Genomic DNA, 11,011 nt, shown 5'->3' with positions numbered 1-11,011 from the left:
ATAGACCAAATGTAAATGAATGGGCGTGACTGTTCCAATAAAACTTTATTAATGGACACTGAAATTTAAATTTCATATAGTTTTCATGTGTTGAGAAACCTTCTTTTGATTTTTTTCAACTATTTAAAAAAATTTGAAAATTATTCTTAGTCCTGGCTGGGGCAAAGCAAGCTGTCTGCTGGATCTGGCTCCTGGGCTGGAGTTTGCAGATCCTTACATTAGAACCTTAGGTCGTTAAAGCCATTCTTCAAATTTTGAAAGAAATGTCTCTTTTCAGAAATATAAAGGAGAGGAAGCTTTAGAAACCCTAGCATAATGAATATAGTATATCAACTGAGAGTTTATTGTCAATGTCTTCGCCAAGAACTATAATTTTCCTGAAATAGGAAAAGAGTCACCTCCCTAATTTTTATATATTTCACCAGACTTTTTCATTCAAGCTATAAATATTCCTTTAAAAATCAGAAAAATTATATACCGTGATTGTTTGAATTTCACATGAGTGAAATTTTTTCACATGAGTCTTTCAAATTGATGGAAATTTAAATATATATTTTATGTTTCTGTAGATAATTTAGGAGATTTTAATAGCCCTTAATCAAATTTATACAAAGCAATATTTTGGTAAGTTAGCAGGTAAGTTTAAATGTCCACAGAAATCTCACTTAGAAAAGTATTTCTTATTGCCCCTCTTTCTAATATATGTACCAGTAGAAGGGACTAAGTAGACCATCCCTGTTTCATGTCTTATAAATGGTATTAAGAAATGGAGGGCCAGGGGAGGGAAGGAGCAATTGGGGGGATCATTTTATGAACATTATAGCTGTCTAACCAATGTACTATGTACTTGAAACTAATTTAAATAAATAAATTTATTTTTTTAAAAAAGAATACCTTTCATTGTTTAAAAAGTATAGTGTTCCTATAGTAAAGCTCTATTTTTGAGGCTCCTCCTAAGAATCTTGGATCGCATTTTGGAGTGTGTTTGGTTTTTATTTGAACTGCTTTAAACCAGCATGTATGAAACACAGTAAAAGACCACCTCTCAGAATGGTGGGTCATATAGCAAGTGAAGCCAGACCCTGTGACTGTCTGGTCATGGTGAATATACCAACCCCTCTCTCCTCCTAGAACCATATGCACATATCCAGACACCAATTTATTCTGCAAAGATTTTGAGATGCATTTCAAAGTGTATTTACTATGATCAAATAAATATACATGAAAATTAAGGCTAAGACACATATAGATAGACCAGAAAGACAAAAGCAGTGGGACCATCTCCAGACAAATATGTTGCCCACATGGTCCCACAAGGCCTGGATGTTGAGTTGCCATCCCTTCTCGCTTTATTTGTGTAACTTAAGGTTCTTGCCACACTCTCTTTTACTCAAAGATTTCAAACTGTTCCATGGGAGCCTAAGGGTGCCTTGTGGAAGCTGCTGCAGGGACCACCACTTCAGGAGGGGAGGGAGATGAGTGGGGAGGAGGAAGAGTGGGCTCTGGCCCACCACCACCACCCTGCCTTGGCTTTCCAGCAGAGCAGCTCCACTTTGATCAGGTTTAGGGTGGGATTCCACTGAAAGTTTTATTCAAAGTCAGGATTCTGCTGCTAAAACACATTTGAAATCCATGGTCTCAGACCACACGGTCATGTTTGTTCTCTCTGCCCTGTTATCCTGAGGGACGTATTTTCTGCCTTCTGAAATCTCATCACCTTGTGTGAACCCAGTACTTTTTCCTTCAGAGTTCAAAATGTTTCCAAGATCACAAATAGCTTAGTATTAACCACACTATAATTACCATTATGAAGGTGAGGAATCCTTGCAAAAGTACAATGGGAGTGATTGTCCCTAAATCACAAAAAGGCTCAGCTAGCCTTGATCCGGCTCATAGTGAATCAGTGTTGCAAACAGGGATTGGTCCTTTGAATTCTGATCATGATACTGGTGCATTAGGCCTTGACCTTGTTGATCAAAAGATGTCTGCCATTAATCCAATGCCAACAGGAGTCCCCAATCTGGAATGCAGTAAAAGGAGAGACTTTATTCAGGTGAACATTTTGCAAAGTGGGAAACACAGCCTCTGGAGGAAACTGAGTATGTTCCCCTAAACAAAGGGGAGGCTAGCTATATAGAGAAAGTGCCCGCCTTGGTCTCTAATGGGCACATGTTTTGCAAATGAAGGACCCAAATTTGCATGACTTTTAAAAAAATTATTTATTTAAATTAGTTTCAAGTACACAGTACATTGGTTAGACATTTATATAGTTTATAAAATGATCCCCCTAATTGCTCCTCCTCTCCTCTGGCTCTCCACCTAGCCAATATATTAGTGCTAACTGCATTGCCTATGCCATGCCCCCCATCCCCGTGACCATCTATCAACTACTAATTTGTACTTCTTTAACCCTTCACCCCATTCTGCGAGCCCTCCAAGCCCCTTCCTCCTCTCTGTCTGTCACCAAATTGTCCACTATATTTGTGAGTCTGTTTTTGATTAGTTTATTCTTTTTGTTTCTTAGATTCTGCATATAAGTAATATCATATGGTTGTTATCTTTCTCTGTCTGACATTTCACTCAGCATAACCTCTAGGTCCATCCATTGCAAATGGTAGGATTTCATTTTTTTAATGGCCGAGTAATATTCCATTGTATATATGAACCATAATTTCTATATCCAGTCGTCTGTTGATGAGCATTTAAGTTGCTTCCATATCTTGGCTATTGTAAATTATACTGCCATGTATACTGAGAGACATACATCTTTATGAATTATTGTTTTGGTTTTCTTTGGATAAATATCCAGAAGTGCAATTGCTGGGTCAAAAGGTATGTCCACTTAATTTTTTGAGAAACTTCCAGACTGTTTTCTATAGTGGCTGTACCAATTTGCAATTCCACCAACAATGTATAAGTGTTCCCTTTTCTCCATAACCTCACCAACACTTGTTTTTTGATTTATCGATGGTAGCCATTCTGACAGGTGTCGGGTAATATCTCATCATGGTTTTAATATGCATTTCTCTGATTAGTGACATTGAGCATCTTTTCATATGTCTATTGGCCATCTGTATTTCCTCTTTGGAGAAGTATCTGTTCAGGTCTTCTGCTCATTTTTTAATTGTATTTCTTATTCTTTTTGTTGTTGTTGTTATTGAGTTATATGAGGTCTTTATATATTTTTGATATTAACCTCTTATCAGATGTGTCATTAGCAAATATCTTCTCTAAGTCAGTTGTCTTTTTGTTTTGTCGATGGTTTCCTTTGCTGTACAAAACTTTTTGGTTTGATGCGGTCCCATTTGTTTATTTTTTTTCTTTTGTTTCCCTTGCCAGGGGAGATATATCTGAAAAGAAATTCCTGTGAGTAATATCAAAGAGTTTATTGCCTGTGTTTTCTTCTAGAAGTTTTATGGTTTCAGGTCTTACATTTAAGTTTGATCCATTTTGAGTCTATTCTTGTATAGAGTGTAAGAAGGTGGTCCAGTTTCTTTCTTTTTCTTTTTCTTGTCTTTTTTTTCTTTTTCTTTTTCTTTTTTCTTTTTTTTCATATATCTGTCCAATTACCCAACATCATTTATTGAAGAGACTGTCTTTACCCCATGGTATATTCTTACCTGCTTTGTCACATATTGAGAGAGCATATAGGCATGGATATATTTCTGGGCTCTCTATTCTGTTCCAGGGATCAATGTATCTGTTTTTATGCAATTACCATACTGTTTTTATTACTGTAGCCTTGTAGTATAATGTGATACTTCCAACTGTTGCCTATGCAGAATGCACAACCCCAGAGCCAAGCAGGGTAGGGGAGGCTGATTGTCAGTGGGCTGCTGGCACTCTGTGGCTTGGGTGAAGCAGGATCTCAGGCAGACAAGGTCCATCCGGCCAATACAGCCTCAGTTTTGCTGCAATTTCTGTGCCTGAGTGTTCCCACTATAGTCATAGATCAGTGAGACCAGCTCCATCTGGGGCAGTCCCACAGACCTCTGTGCTCCCCAGACACAATATTGCAACTCTTGCAGGCAGCAGAGGTCTGCCTGCAACTGATTTCCGTGCAGTGCCTGCCCTATGCTAGCCAGAATTTGTTGCCTGTGTGGCTTGGGAGGACAGGGGTGAGAGTGTGCTGGGCAAGGCAGGGCTATGGCAGTTCACTGTCAATGGGCTGGCTGGGGCAATTTGTGGGTGGGTCAGGGGTCTCAAGAAGACAATGGTAGTCGGATTGATAAAGCCTCAGTCTTGCTACAACTTTGGTAACTATTCCATGTTCCAGCAGAAGTCCCAGATCACAGCAAGACCAGCTGCTGTCTGGGACTGGCCCACGGATCCCTGAGATCTGCCCAAGTTCATGTTGGCAGCAGTGATTCACCTGAAACTATTTCAGAAATATGGCTCACAGCACTGGCCACCAGATACAAATGCTTGGTTCTGAATTGGTGCAGGGCATAGCAGCCATCCAGCAACAAAAGCCCCAGGCAATCTGCAGGTTGGGCGGGTTGAGAGAGGGTGGCCTAATCCCCTCTGACCAGCACTTCCTAATGGCCCTGTATGTGTGTGTGTGTGTGTGTGTGTGGGGGGGGGGGGGTTGCACAGTCCAGCTGGCATGGTCTGTGGGGGGCCAGATTAAGGCACAATGGTGGCTGTCCTCCCAGCCCTCATTCTGACACCAGGTGATGCAGACTTTCTCAGTATGAATCCTGCGTGAGCCTCTGACCCACCATCAGTGTCCCAGGTGAGTGAGTGCAGGTCAGAAAGCCTGTGTGCGGGTCCTTCAAAGGGGCATCTAGGGTTTCAGTCTCCTTCTGTCTCACCCAGACGGCCGGAATCCCCTCTGGTTTTTACAGTCAGAGTTTTGGAATCTCCTCTTCCCTGGGCTGAGACCCTGTGCTGGGACCCTGGGCTGGGGAGCCCCCAAATGAGTCCAAGACCCTCCTCTCCTTCAGGAGAACCTCTGCAGCCTCGCTCTCCCTCCCAGTGATCCTTCATCACCTCGGGTGCGGTTCCAGTCCGATTCAAAACTTTGCCCCTCCTACGGCTTTGATATGGCTCCTTTATGTTATCAGACATACACATTACGATCAGCTGGACTTCAGGTGATTTTCCACGTTGATTATTTTATAATTTGGTTGTAATTTCAATGCAGACCTTGGAGGAGGCGAACGCTGCTTTTACCTAGTCCACCATCTTCCTCTGTCCTTCACAGTTTGATTGGTCCAAATGGCTCTGTCCTGATTGGTCAGTAAAGATGCAAATGAAGATATAGCTGTGCAGCTCCAATTGGATGGGGCAGGTCTCAGCTCATTGGTCAAAATATGATTCTAGTAACTCCTTTATAATGGTCAGCTCAGACTGCAGGCCAGGAGCCTCGGCAGCCCAGTCTGTCTTTTCCCTGAAATGCAGCATGTGTGAGAGGCCCCCTGTAAACAATGGCTGCTAGACCCTGGTCATGAATTTGGGCCCAGTGTAACTACAAGGACTCCTTCTTTACAGGTATATTCCTTTTCGGGGTCGGCAACTTAAACCTGTCAGAATATCTTTAATTTGGGGTGGCTCCTACAGCTGATGTGGGCACTGCTGGGAGAACTAAGGTTTAAGACATTGAGAAAGGAGAGGAGGAAGAATGGAAAAAGAATCGATGAATTGATGAGAAGAGAAAGGTCACCTCTAGTTTAAGTCAACTGCTGGAAAATAGAATGAAATAAAGATTTTTAAGAATAAAGATAATTATTGTATAATGGTGATCAGAGCTGTTGTTGACCTCATTTGGCAGTGAACAAAGGAAAGTGAGCTGAAAGTGAGTGAAGGAATTTAGATTCGACTTTTGAAAAACTTCCTGGCACTAGAGTGAGTTACTTGGGGAAGATTTCTCTGGAAATCAGATTTACAAAGAGCTGAGGCCTATTTAATTTTCCTTGTTTTGTGCAGTAGGAGATGGGAAATACTAAAAGAGAGTAAGATCCATTTGTTCTAATTCGTCTTCACTAGTCCTAGGGGGGAGGCAGGTGGCAGTAGCTACATTTTGTAAACATCCAGCCTAAGGCTATTCAGTAATTCACTTGAGTAGGGAATGCAGCCCCACAATCTCATCATTTCTTATTACTTGTCTGCATCATAAAAACAGATGTGTGTATCCTTGAAAAAATTATGTGTATACCTCACACATTTATTTATCCAGCAACCGTTAGTGTATTTATGCTGTATTTCAGGGATCCCCAAACTGAGTACTGGTCCGTGGCCTGTTAGGAACCGGGCCGCACAGCAGGAGATGAGCAGCAGACCAGCAAGCAAAGCTTCATCTCTATTTGCAGCTGCTTCCCAGCGCTAGCATCACCGCCTCAGATCATCAAGCGTTAGCTTTTCATCGGAACACCAGTTCCCGGTGCCAAAAAGATTGGGACTGCTGCAGTGTATTTGATCCATTTGAACTCAGGCATAATGGGGGAGGGGACCGTGGTGAAACAGAGTTAATGTAAAGCAAATCCAGGCCTTTCAGGAGCTGACAAACTCCTCTAGGGCCTAGGGGAACAGTCTGAGGCATCTGCATGAGATGTTTATGTAACAGTACACAGACATTCGTGTTTAACTGAGGACGGATAGTTAGTGTAGAGACGTTTCTCTGCCCCCCAGGATGCGATCTGGAATCATTCCTTGGTCTCTTACTCAGCCATCTCTTTTGATTTCAAGTGTGAGACTCCAGCGTGAGAAACAAGCCATGGCCAAGAGACAAGATAGATAACCTCGGGCTACCTCCTCCCCTCCAGCGGGCTTGAGAAACAAGCCAAGAGCGGGAGGCAGGCTGGATAGCCTTGGGACATCCTCCACCCCTAAGTAAACAAAAACCTGTAATTTAGACAGCTTGGGGCAAACTCTTTCTCTGTGCTGCCTATACTTTTTAAGTGTGTACTTTTGCTTTAATAAAACTTGAGCTTTCCTGCTTGCTGTCTGTCTATCATGCCCTTCAATTCTTTCTTGTGGCATATGACAAGACCCTGGTCACCAGAGCTTTGGGATCGGGGTCCCTTTTTGGACTCTGACCCTGTCTAGCTGTCCGGGATCAGAATGAGGGCTGTGGAACTTCAGAAAGAGGGGGTCTTGGTAATTGGGGAGGTGCTTTGACTTGGTAAGGAGAGGCTTAGAGGAGGTTGGATTGCCAGACCTGGGCTCTACGAGCACCACTGGAGGTCACCAACTTACTACCAACAATGGCACTAGCTGGGGACTCTTGGCACTCGCTGTGTTGCCTGTAGTATGCTAAGCACTTTTCCTGCATTATATCATTTGTTAATTTTTGACACAGCTCTTTGAGATAGTGTCTCCCATTTATAGACCAGGAAACTGAGGCTTAAAGAGGGCACATAGTGGCAGAACTAGGATTTGAATTCATATTTGTTTCGCTTGTGGGATCCAAGCCCTGAAGGACTATGTGTTTTTAAATAGCTAGAGAACAAGTCACAACCACTGCCTGGGGTGCATCTGTTTAGGGCCTGTCCAAGCCAGGGTCCAGAGAAGTCAGTTTGTTGGCAGTTGAGCAAGGCTTGTTACAGGCAGATTTTTGTGTAGGACAGGAAGGGTATAGGGACATGGATGGGGTGAAGGATAAATCATGCAATTATAGATCCAGAAAAGGCTTAACAGGGGTCAGGTCCCATCCTCTCCTGTCCCGACCCGCGGGACTTGTTATTTGGTGGGGGCAAGGGAGACCCAGCCTGTAAGGAAAAACGGGCGGAGAAAAAGGAGCGGAGGCAAGACAGTATTCTGATCAAGCCTCAAATTTTATTTTTGGATAACAAACATATTTATACGGCAAGAACAAAGGGGGGCAGGCAAAGGGTACCTGTTGCAATATGATTGGTCTTCAGCTGGTGGTGTGAGGAGCGGTAAGGACAGGGGGAAGTACGAGGTGGGGGGGAGAGCAGGAGACTATCAGCACCTTTGGTGGTCAGCCAGCTTCTCGGAAAGACTTGTTTATCATGGGTTTGGTTCTCACAGCCTGAGGGCTTGAGAAACCAAGGGCGCAGCTCCCAACACTCTCCCCCAGGCAAGTCAGTGTCAAAGCTCCTGGGAGGCCAGGTTGGTTCTCAGAGACTGTCTAGCAAGATCCTGTAGCCTCCCCGTCCTTCCCAGCATCTCCAGGAGCTGACAGGTGTTCCCCTTGGGCCTCTCAAGCCAGCAAACCAGCAGCTTCTACCTGCTTCCTACGTGTCCACTCGCAGTTCCTCATGGAAGTATCTCCCTAAGTGCACATCTCCTACCTATTGACAACACAGACCTCTGTCCCAGCTCTAATGGTGGCTTTAGATCAGTATTCTTCTGAGTTTGAAACCCACTGATGGGCCACAGGACTCTTCCTGGTGCTTCCAAACTGATCTGGACATTCCAGAATGTCCTTTCTTCCATTCTTGTAGTCAAGTGGCAGAATTTCACGGATTTTCATTTTCACATACAACTAAGGGCTATTTGCTGATCAGTAAAGTAGATAGTGTGTTACTACAGCTTACTACTTAGGAACCAAAATTGGTTTTACTTAGTTTCCTGAGGACACAAATTCATTATTCTGTTAAGACCTCTGGCTGCTATGGTGATGCCTGGCAACCCTGCAAAACTTGTGAATTTTGCCAATTGGGGAAAGAACACTTTGTTTTGGGTACACCACCAGCGTTCCCTTGGGTTGGACGTATTCTTCAAGTGCAATTATTCTTGTCTTAACATCTTTCTTATGTTGTTCATCTGGCTCTCGTTTAATTTGTTTCATTTCTTTTTATCACGTAGAGCATCGCATTCCTCTTCAATCCTTTGTTCTTCCAGCAGAAGTGGGAATGGGCATAGGAAGTGAGCTGTGGGCTGAGGTCAAACAGGTTTGAGAAGGACTATTTCCAGTCTCCTGGGAGGAGCTCATAAGTAAAGGCAGCTCCTGGCCAGGTGATAGCAGTGGGCTTCTGCCTTCTTTGTGGAACTTGGGTGAATCTTTCCACCTTACTGAGCTTCTGCAGAATAAGGGGATCAGCCTAAATGATGCTGAGGTCTTCATGTGGCTTTCTGACCCTTCTCGAGGTGCCCAGTTGAGAGCTGGGGCACACGGGCGCCACCCTGCTACATTGCGGCAGTGACATGTGAGACATGGGACAGAGTGAAAAAACATGAACTGTGGGTTTTCCTGTCATAGTCCAAACGACAGGATCATTTTTTTTTTTTCATGTTGAACTTCTTATTCATGGCAAGGATCACAAAAACGAGCGAGGTTTTAGGTTGATCTGGTCTCAAGCCACCAGAATCTTGGCGAGTGGGCTGAGAATGTGAGTGAAGAGCCACCTGTCTGCATCCCCTTATAGCCATTCTACAAACACTGCTGCTACAGAGTGATGGCGGTCAGTAAACAAAATAACCAGGGACAAGATTCTGATAAAATGCCAGTCACCTTGTTTCTTCTCAACAGTGAAGGACACAGTAATGTCCAACAGCTTCCTCATTCCGTTTCTGCTGTGGGCCATTATGCAGGGTAGTTGGGTGCCTGGTGAATCTCTGCCGTGTCTCCCAGTAAGTGAGGAGAGAACGAGATGACTCAGATCTACCTGAATGCAGTGGAGATGCCAACCTCCTCCACTCCGGCAGCCATCTAGTTATGATGTTTGTCGATGCACAGATCACTGCCTCCTGGCATTTAATTGGAAATGCTGCAGCTTTCTGTCTCCTGACTAACAAATATATTGGTCAGAAAGGCCCCAGACAATCTGGTCGACTCCAGTGCAGAGAAAAAGTTGTCGCTACTTGGCAAATACATGCATCTCTCTCCTCTCTACTTCACAGTCCCTCCCCAGCCCACACTGCCTGCCAATACTCTTTTTTTTTTTTTTTTTTCAGTGCACATAATGTTGGTCTCTGTCTTCTAAGCCTTTGTGGCAGATTCGACTTTGTAATATCTCAAAGCCTTCTTTCCCTCCTCATGCCTTTCTTGCACTTAGCTCGATTTCAATGGTTCTCTTTCTTGCAATCCATCAATAACAAAACCCTTGGTGACTTTTCTATGTCAGGTTTTGGTTCATCCCAAGCCAGCTGGCACATCTCCAGTGACTCCTCTCCTCTTCTTGGAGCCACATGTGCATCTCAGGGGGAAAAAATTAACACATATTGTGCAGTTAATCTAATTACCTATGAAGGTCCTTAAGAGGACACACTTCTTTTTGGTAACTAACATGCTGTAATAGGTATAGGTAGCCTCATCACAGAGCATCCAGACAGCCATTCTTTCAATGACAGCAGTGGTTCTGAATCCTGCCACCCCAACTGACTGGTGTAGAGTTATTCTGGGGCAGCCAGCTGATGGTGAGAGCCCCAAAGTGATGCCTCCATGTGTGCATGTCTTAGAAAGAAATTCACATGTGTGTCAATGTGATAGTTTGCATTAAGGCCCATTTATAGACAGTGGTAATCCCCACAGCCCAGCTGTTTCATGGCAAATGGTGCTACCCCAGCTTTAGATAGAAAGCAATTGAGACACCTATTTGTCAGAGGCCCCAGACTGTCTGGGAGAAAACTAACTGTCCTCATGTATTTTGGTGCCTGGCTCAGAACCTGCTGCACTTAGGGCTGTGGCTTTATGTGGCTTTCCTGGGAGCAGCCTCTCTGGAGCCCAGCTCCCACCTGCTGGGGACATATTGCATGGGTCAGGCTTCAGGGGAGTGAGGCCCTGAAGCCTCTTCCCCGAGTGGGCCTTAGAGCTCTTTCCTTTTGGAGGGTAAAGCCCAGTGAGCAGGGCCATCTTTGGTTGGACTCTGAATCCCTTCCTGACTTGAAATTCCACCTTGTTAAAGAGGCAATTAATATTTGTTAAATAGGCAATTACCTCACTAGAGGGAAGGGAGGGTAAATTATGCAAGAGGCCCTCAGCCCATCGGGAAGCCCTGCTGGGAGGCAGCTGAGTGGCAGGCGTTACTTTCTTTGACTTTCTCCAAGTTTGGCGGCTCCTGACCCAGAATACCTGCCACTCTTTGGGCGCTTACGTGTGCCAAGC

General features: G+C 44.2%; 1 protein-coding gene across 5 annotated transcripts in view; it reads left to right on the top strand.

Annotated features, from left to right (window-relative positions):
• SLC44A3 (solute carrier family 44 member 3) overlaps positions 1-11,011 on the top strand; it is a 79,687-nt gene that overhangs the window by 51,387 nt on the left and 17,289 nt on the right. The gene's annotated exons all lie outside the window — the stretch shown is intronic.

The sequence above is a fragment of the Rousettus aegyptiacus genome, unplaced genomic scaffold (genome assembly GCF_014176215.1).
Source record: "Rousettus aegyptiacus isolate mRouAeg1 unplaced genomic scaffold, mRouAeg1.p scaffold_m13_p_17, whole genome shotgun sequence".
Lineage (NCBI taxonomy): Eukaryota > Metazoa > Chordata > Mammalia > Chiroptera > Pteropodidae > Rousettus > Rousettus aegyptiacus.
Note: the sequence above shows the minus strand (reverse complement) of the source record. Positions and strands in the feature narration are given on the sequence as shown.